Raw genomic sequence first — 10,555 nt, forward strand, 5'->3', positions numbered from 1 at the left:
GGTCAATAAATGATACAATATCTTCTTCTAGTCTGTTATTTGTTCCACAAAGGAATTGTTTAAATTTCACAATTAACTGCATTACTTAACTCATAACATACATATGATAAAACACAATAAATAAAGCCTTCGTTATAACATATATATAATCAACAATAATCTTAGAGAGGGAAAAAAATCAAGCTAAAACTTGTTTTATCTAGTAATTAATGAAGAAAAAGTATAGATAATCAACAATATTTTTTAATAATGTGTGAATGTGAATTAATAGAATTAAAAGAATAAGTTAATTTTATATTTAATTAGTAACATTAAATTAGGATGTAGTGTATTCTTATTTGATTGGTGGTTGTTCTTATTGTTCAAGATGTATGGTCATTGTTTATTTGACATTCTTCTTATTTCAATAGCATTATATTTTTAAGGAAAAGTATATAGAACCAAGAGGTTACCAACAAAAAACTAAACAAAATCACATTAATTTATATTTCATTCTTAATTAATTTAATTTTTTATTTACAATATTTGTTATTAATTACTGTTTAATTAAAATCAACTTTTGAGTAATATCTTTCCAAAACTGCTCTTAGGATCACGGCATAGAATCAAGTCCGTTTCTTCACACCTCACACTCGAAGCCCTTTAGGTGTTACGCTAATACAAAAAAATTCAAAAAATATATAAAAGAACATTCATTTAGTATGAAAAGAAAACATTCTACTACTTAGTAGAAGAAACATCCTAATACCTAACATAAACACTATTTACATAGAGGTTTTGGATTTATCTAAAGACATTTGACTGATTTTTGACTGATATCTTTTTGATTCTCTAATATTATTGATTAATAAATTAATAAATACTAAATAAAATAAATTTTAGATGTTTTTAGTTAATTTTTTTGTTATTAAACATTTTTATATAGTCAATTTCGATTAATCAAGTACTCAACCTACTCATCCATTTTAACTATCAGCATTAAACTCTTAAATAAAATTTTGATCTATAATCCTATCGATCTTATCATGATAACTAACTAACTAGCTAGATCTAATATTGTGTATTTTATAATATCTAACCCTATTTATTATGGTGAAAATTAACTAATTCTTTTCGATCCATACTATTGAATTATGAGTATGGATAAGGGTAAAAAGGTAGAACAAAAAATAATGATTTAGTTGTGTTGAAAAGAGATTCAAAGGTATGTTGTTTTTGCTTTTTAAACCAGCCAAATACTAAGGCATATAATTAATGCTGGTATATATAAATGAAAATCCTTGGAGTCTAGTGTTCCATTATAATGCAATGTGATTATTTATAATTGGTTGGTGGGTGATCCTAACATTTTAAGGGCCAAGGCATGTGCTCCAATTATGGCAGCCACACAAACACTATCATCCCTTTAAACCTCTCATTCTACATACACAAATATTGAACCATTATTGTCCCCCCTAATAACTAGTGTACTAAATTTGTGGAACCTGACCTATATTATCCCTGTTCCTTTAACCATGTGAATTTTAAGTAACAATTATTATAAAAATATTTGCAAGATAACAGAAAATTAGTCTAAAATAGTTTAAAATTATTTTATTTTGTATTATTTAATTATCAGTAAAATAATTACATAATAGGGTAAAGTATACTTTTTGTCCCTGAAGTTTGGCAAAGGTTTTAAAAATATACTCTCGACGGCTAAATTTTCAAAAAATTTAAAACCAATCTAACAATAATGTATGAAAATTATGCTTAATTTTCTTGTGTTGAGAGTTATTCTTATGAAATTGTTGTTGAATCGGTATTAAATTTTTTGAAAAATTAACCATCAAGAGTATATTTGATGCAAATTGAAAATTTTTGGGACAGAATTGAAATAAAATAAAATTTAGGGATATTTTTAAAACTTTTATCAAACTTTAGGGACAAAAAATATACTTTACTCTTACGTAATATTAGACATAATAAATGTATAATTAAAAATGTTAATAAAATAACTCTAGGTTATTTTTTGGTTAACATTACTATAAAGTTTGATTATCTCATCACAATACCTAGAAATTAGATTGCTTATACAAAGGGTTGTTTAAATTTCATAAAGACTATATATATATAACTCATTGACATTATTATCTTTAAACGGAATCATTTGATTGGCTAAATATATATGTGTATGGGGGTGACTCAACAACAACAATCAAAAATAAATTATGATACTTTATGAGAAAAGAATGAACTAAAACCTAAAATTGATGAGGTCTAAACGAATATATATAGCATTGTATGAGAATGAATCTTAATTAATTTATAATTAACAAGTCTAACCGCTAGTCATGTGCGTTCTAGTGGAAACAAAATAAAAGGCCAAGGGAAGAGGACGATGTATGATATTAATCTTGTGTGTGTTAGTTTATATATGTGTCCTTGGTGCTTTAATTTAGAGACATGTCAGGTCAAGCAATCCTATCATTGGTGTCTGTCGTTTTTGGAGGGATCTTTGCACGGCACAACCATGGTAGTGCCAAATTGCTTGCAACAAACTTGTTATGCAATGATACCATGTGAATTAATAATATCTATCTGCCTAATTTTATGTAGCTACATACCTCAATTGAATAAAATTAAAGATTTAATTTGTGGTGTAAATAATCATGTAGATTTTTGTGGTTCCCAATTGTTGTTACTTGTTACTTAAACTAGTATTAGTATACTAATTCTGAAGTCCTTAAGGGGTGACAATTCGCTTGATCCTCTCATGATGCTAGTTACATTGATGGCAAAGGAATTTAATCAAATCTATGTGAAGCTTTCAATGCCATCACAAATTGAAATTTAAATATATATGTACATCTTGATCATTTCAAAAATACATTATTAAAACTTCCTAGACAATGTGGGTCAGTTACATTCATATGGGGCTGTCTAAATTTCATGTGGAAAGATGTATTCTTTAATTAAAAAACATTAAAAAAATGTTATACATACTCATGTCATGTCCAAAGGTATGCAATTAAATTTTGAAAAAAAAAGGGCACATCCACCTTTGTGTGCTCTCTTAGCTTTGCCACATTACAACCCATGATTGGAGAGAGCACTTTTCAAATCCCTTGCAAGTGTATGTTTTTTAGTCTTATATCAGATGCATTGGAATATATCTTGATCAGTTTCTTTATATATTTAATTTCTAGGCTGCCTGATTATTGTGTATGTATTATATTTTTAATTATAATGCAAATTTGAATTGTCATTAAACAATCCATTGTTATTTGTTAAGTCAAAAGAAAGATGGGGTAGGTTTAGTGGTCACAAAGGAAACCTTTTGGATTGATATTGCTGATTATGAATGGTAATATTCTACATTATTTTAAAATTGAAATTGTTTAGTGTGTAGAGTGTAGTCAAAGGTCAATGTATGAGTGTGTGACATGTTGGAGAAGAGAGGCCAATGAATCAAAATTAATATTATTTTTCTTATCAAGATGTTTTGGGATCATGTGTAAATTTAAAAAAAGAAAAAAGGCTTTGGTAATTATGAGAGCTTGCATCTACTCGGTAACGTTATTCTGGTGTTAAACACACTAACATGATGTAATATTATTCACTTAATAAATTAATTTAATATCTTTTTCATGTATACCGTTAATCCATATAAAAAAGAGTAAATCACAAAAAGTTATTTTTTAAAATAAATTATTATCTAATTTTTATAACTAATATATTTTAATTGGATAGTTAGCTCAAAAAGAAAAATTAGAATAAAGAAAAATATTAAATAACTAATATTTTTTGTATTTTAATACCAACTTTATCTTAAAAAGAAATATTGATAACATAAAATTTAAAAACTAAATAACTTAAGGATGATACTGAAAATGGTGAAAGTCAATTTATACGGTAATTGTACGGGTAAAAAACCATAATAAGCCAACTGGCTCAAAAAATAACGTAAATACACCGAAGCAAAAATCGTTTCAGCAATAAGCCAGACCGCATTTTTATATAATTCGAACCAGCTTGGTTCGAACTAGAAATGGTAGTAATTCGAACCAGGGTGGTTCGAATTAGGTTATTTTATTTGTTAATAAATCGAACCAACCTGGTTCGAATTATGAATGAATGTAATTCGAACCAAGGTGGTTCGAATTAGGTTATTTTAGTTGTTAATAAATCGAACCAACCTGGTTCGAATTATGAATGAATGTAATTCGAACCAAGGTGGTTCGAATTATAGAGAGAAAGGATTTTCCGTGTAAATCGAACCGGGCTGGTTCGAATTACACAAATCATAGGTCGAACCAGACCGGTTTGAATTAGGGTGAGACTGACTGAGCTGTTTATCTATGGACGAGGCAGATCCGAATCGGCCAAAGAGGTGCGGCCTATGGCGCCAACCCGGCCTATGTCACCATTCATAGTTCAAACCAGACCGGTTTGATTGTTTATGAATAATGCAACACTTTCCGTGGATGCACAATTTAATAAGAAAAAAATAATCACTAAACTGTTTCAAGATTCGTTGATCGTAGGAAGTGAATGTCCCACAAGAGAAATAAAAAAAAAACATAGGTGAACAGACTACAACATAATAAAGTAAATGAACAAAATTGGTGGAGTGAAGAAATGGGTGACAAGACATAACACTGTCACCGAATTTCAAATATGATGACGGAAAAGACTCTAACATGCCTCTTTGTTTGAAATGCTCTTCTTTGGAGTTAACTTAGCGGAGAAGTATTATTTAAAGACAATAATTAAAATAAAATATTATTCAGTAATAAAAATTAAATATTGGAAACTGTCCAAACTATGGAAAGAAAAGTACAAACCACTATCATACATGATTGAACTTTAAAGAAAAAAATACATGAAACATGACTCATCTAAACAGATGCGACCCAGTGCCACAGCGAGGGGGTACCCGTGCCCTCTGACCTCGGCGGATCAACGGCTCCACGTCCTCGATGTCATCCTCGTCATCCGGTGGGGCAGGCTGTGCTGGTGGCGCAACATGCAGGGGTGTCGCCGAAATCCCTGCGACAGACTGTGATGCAGCGGTGAAGGCGGATGGAGGAGTACCTCTGAGACGAAACTGGTGACCAGCGGATGAGGATGGAGGCTCATTCAGATCAACATCTAACGGGGCCTGTGTGCCTGAGGTCTGACCACCACTGCGCGGAGTGGCCTCCCCCTGCATGATGGCGCTGATCTCGTCAAGGAAGCGTGGACTCCCGAAGTCCCCAACAAGCGTGTCTGACCCAATGAAGTCTGACCACTGTGATCCGGGGATGCGCCAAGGTGTCCCCCCCTGCTCAGGCTGGTCATCGGCTGGCACACCAACGAAGTAATCTCCAAGAGGGCCTGATCCAAGTACAGCATCACCTGTGTATGCCCCGGCACCCATCCCTGTACCATACAACTCACCTGCATGACCATGATCGTGTGTGGTAGCACCAGCAGATGCAGCAGCCCCTGAACCACCCCCACCAACGGGCCGATGCTGATCGTCGGTGTCGTCCCGATGGTCAGGACGACCCCTCGCCCTACCTCGCCGGCCTCGTCCTCCGCCTCTAGCGGGACCGGCGTCGTAATCATCGTGCACACCAAGGTCAGGCCACCTCCACTCACGCTGGCTCCTCCGTGTCCCCACACCCATCCTCCTATCAACCCTACGCCTGTCCGGCACGTCCTCCTGACGATCCATGTCAGGAACTCGCCCCGGACCCCGCTGTGAGGCCTCTAATGGAATAGGAACTGCTCTAGGATCCCCCAACTGCGACTCCGGAGACAAGAACCTCTTACCATACTGACGCCACCAGTCAAGGAACGCATGCGAAGGACCGGGGTCGCCTACAACGTCGAACCTCAGCACAGAGTCCTGACGAGAGTCCCAAAGGAGATGCCACCTCTGCAAAGTAGACGGGAACCATCGATCGCCGCCTCTACCGTCCTTGGACATCAAGAAGTCAATGTTCAGGGCGGGATGCGGAATGGGCTGAACCCCACCAAACTGCGGAAGAACACGATCTATCTGATGCCACTCTATCACAGCAAAGTAGATCAGCGCCGTCACAGAGCGCCACAACGCCATATGCCGAGGCTCCAAAACCTCTGGATGCACAACCTGAAGTACGTCCGGAGTAGTATACGGCATCCATAGAAACTGCAAAAGGAACTCACCCTTGTCAGGGCAACTTTATCACACAACTAGAAATGCTAGATTCTAAAAGGAGACTTGTTAAGTAGCATACTCACCTCCCCATCCTGTAACATGTCTATCCTGAGCCTCCACATCTCCACTCTAGGACCCTTCTCGCTCCCGGAAGGGTTGTAACCTGACCATCTGCACCATACACATTGGTTACATGAACAGAAATATTAATGACTACGCAGTTATGTATGTCAAATTGAAATAGAGAAGGCATAGTATAGTACCTGGATGCCAATGGCCAGCTCGACTCCTCATATCCTGCTGGCCTAAATCGAGGAAAGCGCCAAAAGATCCAAGACTGGAGCAGCTGAAGCGGGCCCGCTAACTTGACCACATGTCTGTTTGCCACTCGGCACATGCACCGGTACAACCAAGCCAGTGCGGCAGAACCCCAGCTGTAGGTACCCATCTCCTCCAGCCTAGCTACGTACGGGAGCCATCTGATGTGAATCCGGTTCCCGGACTTGTCCGCAAACAGCTGCGTGCCCAACAACATCATGATGTACGCACGGGCATAACGGCGCACAGTCTCATCATCAGCATCCTCAGGGCACTCCCCGAAGGTCTCCTGAAACCAGCTGCAGTTCACTGCGTACTTCTGAACCTGGCTGGGAGGAGGTATAACTCCGAGCAACTCCTGGAACCAGACCCAGGCTGGACGGCCACCCTCGATGTATATATGGAACTCGGACAAGCACCCGCTCACGTAACGGCCGTCCACTGGCAAACCCAGCTGGTATGCCACGTCCTGGAGTGTGATGGTGCACTCTCCGAACGGCATGTGGAACGTGTGCGTCTCTGGACGCCATCGCTCTACGAAAGCACTGACAAGAGCCTCGTCTAGCCGGAACCATCGGTCGTTCAGCCTTGCAAGATGGTATAGACCTGCCATCTGCAAGTACGGAACGTATCTGTCAACAAGTCGCATGCCCTGCTGCCGCCGCATGCTCCTAATGCATCGCTGGGGCTGCTCACAAAATGAAACGCTCAGTTAGAACCGGCTTGAAATCCAACCACAACCATAAGCAGCATCATAAATCATCAACATACCATTCTGCTAAATAAGACCGCATAACATTATATGAAAGATAACCAACTAGAAAACAAATCCATAGACCGCACAACTAAACCGCATAAATAAACCAGCCTAACGAGAAACAGCTTAACTAAACCGGTTTACGTAAAAGAGCTACGGTAAAAACAACTAGCATAAAAAAAGTCAAACAAATCACCAACATAAAACCACTAACGAAAATCACCTACCCTAAACCACTAACATAAACCGTTTGCATAAACCACTCGCAAAAACCGCTAACACAAACCACCAACATAAACCACCAACAGAAACCACTAACTTAAACCACTAGCATAAACCACTAACAAAAACTACTAACATAACCCACCTACATAAACCACTAACATAAACCACTAACATAAACCACCATCTAACCCACATGCAAAACCACTAACATAAACCACCAACAGAAACCACTAACTTAAACCACTAGCATAAACCACTAACTTAAACTACTAACATAAACCACCTACATAAACCACTAACATAAACCACTAACATAAACAACCATCTAACCCACATGCAAAACCACTAAGGCACAAATACCGCTAGAATAAAAAATATTTCCGTACTAACCTCCTCGTCGATGACCCCGGCTATATGAGCGACTCCGTCCAACCGATATAACCGTGCCGGATCGTCCCCCATGAGCAGAGTATTCCGTTCAGCTATTATTCGGAGAGAATCTCGGTCGTTTTCTCTGAGATTTTGTGGGGTAGGGGGGAGGAATAAGAGTTCGAATGAGGGTGATTCGAACTCCTTATATAGCCGAATCAAAGGTAATTCGAACCACCTTGGTTCGATTTATGAAGGAGAGTAATTCGAACCAGCTTGGTTCGAATTACATGCTTTGCAATGGTCATAGTTCGAACTAGCCTAGTTCGAATTATGTGGGATTGAAGTTCGAACCACCTTGGTTCGAATTACGTTGAAATAACAACAGCTAATTCGAACCACCCTGGTTCGAATTATTACCATTTTGAGTTCGAACCAAACTGGTTCGAATTATATAAAAATGCGGTCTGACTTATTGATGAAACGATTTTTGCTTTGGCGTATTTACGTTATTTTTCCACTCATTTGGCTTAATATGGTTTTTTACCCTAATTGTACGGCCCACAAAGTTGACCAGCGACGGCAGAGTTGACTAACAGACGCCGTGCCTTCACTAACGGCGTCACGGTGGGGGAGGGCGGTGCCAGTGCCACATACTTCGCTTGTCGTAAACTAAAAAGGTTACTTATAAAGACCAATTCCATTTCCAAATTTCCATATGTCAAAAGTCAAATGTCAATGCTACATTTTCATACACTAAATTGAATTCTTACGCTTTTAATTAAATGAAGTTTTCAAAAGCTTTTTCGCGTGCCTTTTTATTTTAATATTAATTACTGTATTAACAAGAATCACTTGTTAAGGGGAGTGGATCCTCTGCGAAAAAAATTGGACAATGTCTAGTATTTAATTTTATTTTTTATTTTTTTTGTTTCACTTATAAAATTAAAAATAAAAAATTATGCTTTATTTTCTAAAGTGTTAAAAAAATAGAGAGGATCATTTTCCTTGTTAGAAAACTTTTATTTTTTTAAATTAGATAAAAATTCAGGTGCAGTCGACTTCACGTGAAGTTGATATTTGACAGTCATTAAATAAAAATTTAATTAAATCAGTCAAATCATTTATGGACTCTCATCTATCAATTTCACGTAAAGTCGACTGTAGATGAGTTTTTACCTTTAAATTAACTTGACTTTGCTTACTTTTTTTTTTGTACAAATTATATGTATTTTTTTGTTGGCTGAACCCCGTGTTTTCTTTTTAATTCTCACATATGTTTTTATTTTAACTCAATTAGAAAAGAAAGCTCTAGCTTCCCTCTCCAAGTGACAAATAAACAAGAAATGGAATGGGCAGTACAACTAATTTGATTTGGTTTGTAGCAAAATAATTCATCGGTTACGTTGATCTTAGCACTTAGCTGTTTTTAGAGAAATCTAATAAAAAAAAGATTCGAATTGTTTCCTCTGGAAAGAAAATCCAAATAGCAACGTCAATGTTTTGATTATTGAGCACAATTTAAGGCCACGGATAAAAGAAAAGTTTGGAATCATATCATGGTTACTACTAGTTTGGAATTGACATGGCCTACCAATACCAATTATTACAGGCCTAAAGCAATGAGCTTATATAGCAATATCTTTATCTTAATTAAATATTATATAATATAGAACTCAATAATAATTTCATGACATGTCAATATGGGTGACCCTCTTTGCTGGTTCATCACCATCAATGTCCTGCATTACGTTTATGAAGTACCATCTTTTTTATATTAAAATATAGAATATATATTAAAAAAAGGAGCTATTTAAATAAAGACGCTGAAAACGTCTTTTATAAAGATGTTTTTTAATAATTGAAATTTAATATATATAATCGATTAAATTATATTATTTTTGTCAAAATTAAGTTAGACAAATTGATTTAACTAAAAATGGTGAATCAAATCTTGAACTAGTTTAAATTAATATTATTTTTATAGAAAATCACTACAATACTCTATTATAGAAAATGACTAAAATACTTCTAATTTTAAAAATTCTAAATTTTAGTTCTTTATTTTTCTATCGTAGGGTTAGGATTTAAAATTTTTAAAATTATATATATAATAAGAGTATTTTAATAATTCTTTATAATAAAGATATTGTAATCATTTTTTATAAAAAAAATAATATTAATTTAAATCAGTTCAAAATTTGATTTACTATTTTTTCGGTTAAATTAATTTGCCTAGCCTAATTTTAATAAAAATAACAGAATTTAATCGAATATATATGTTAAATTTTAATTATTAAAAAACATCTTTAATTATTTAAGTGGCTCCTGTATTAAAATATACTAATTTTTCATATGGCCATAATATTTTTGATCCGCACATACAGAGAGTAATAATTGCTTCATATTATAGAACGATAGTATATTTTTGAGGAAAATAAGACATACAACAAAACTGTACTTCGCTTTTTTTAAGTCAAATAAAAGGAGAGGAGACAAACAAAATCGCAAACTAATTAAGACACATTTCATTTTTTGAACTTTTGCTATTCAAATAGTGTTATATGTTACTCTATCATTAATGGCATACACTTTTATCTAAGTGCATCATGCATGGTCATGAAAGAAGAATTTTTCTTTACATTGTAACTAGTTATTCTACATTATTTCCACCTTTGTTTCGAATCTTAAATTTACTTTTCTTTAAAAATAAAAAA

This window comes from Arachis stenosperma, chromosome 5 (assembly GCF_014773155.1).
Source record: "Arachis stenosperma cultivar V10309 chromosome 5, arast.V10309.gnm1.PFL2, whole genome shotgun sequence".
In the NCBI taxonomy this organism is placed as follows: Eukaryota; Viridiplantae; Streptophyta; class Magnoliopsida; order Fabales; family Fabaceae; genus Arachis; species Arachis stenosperma.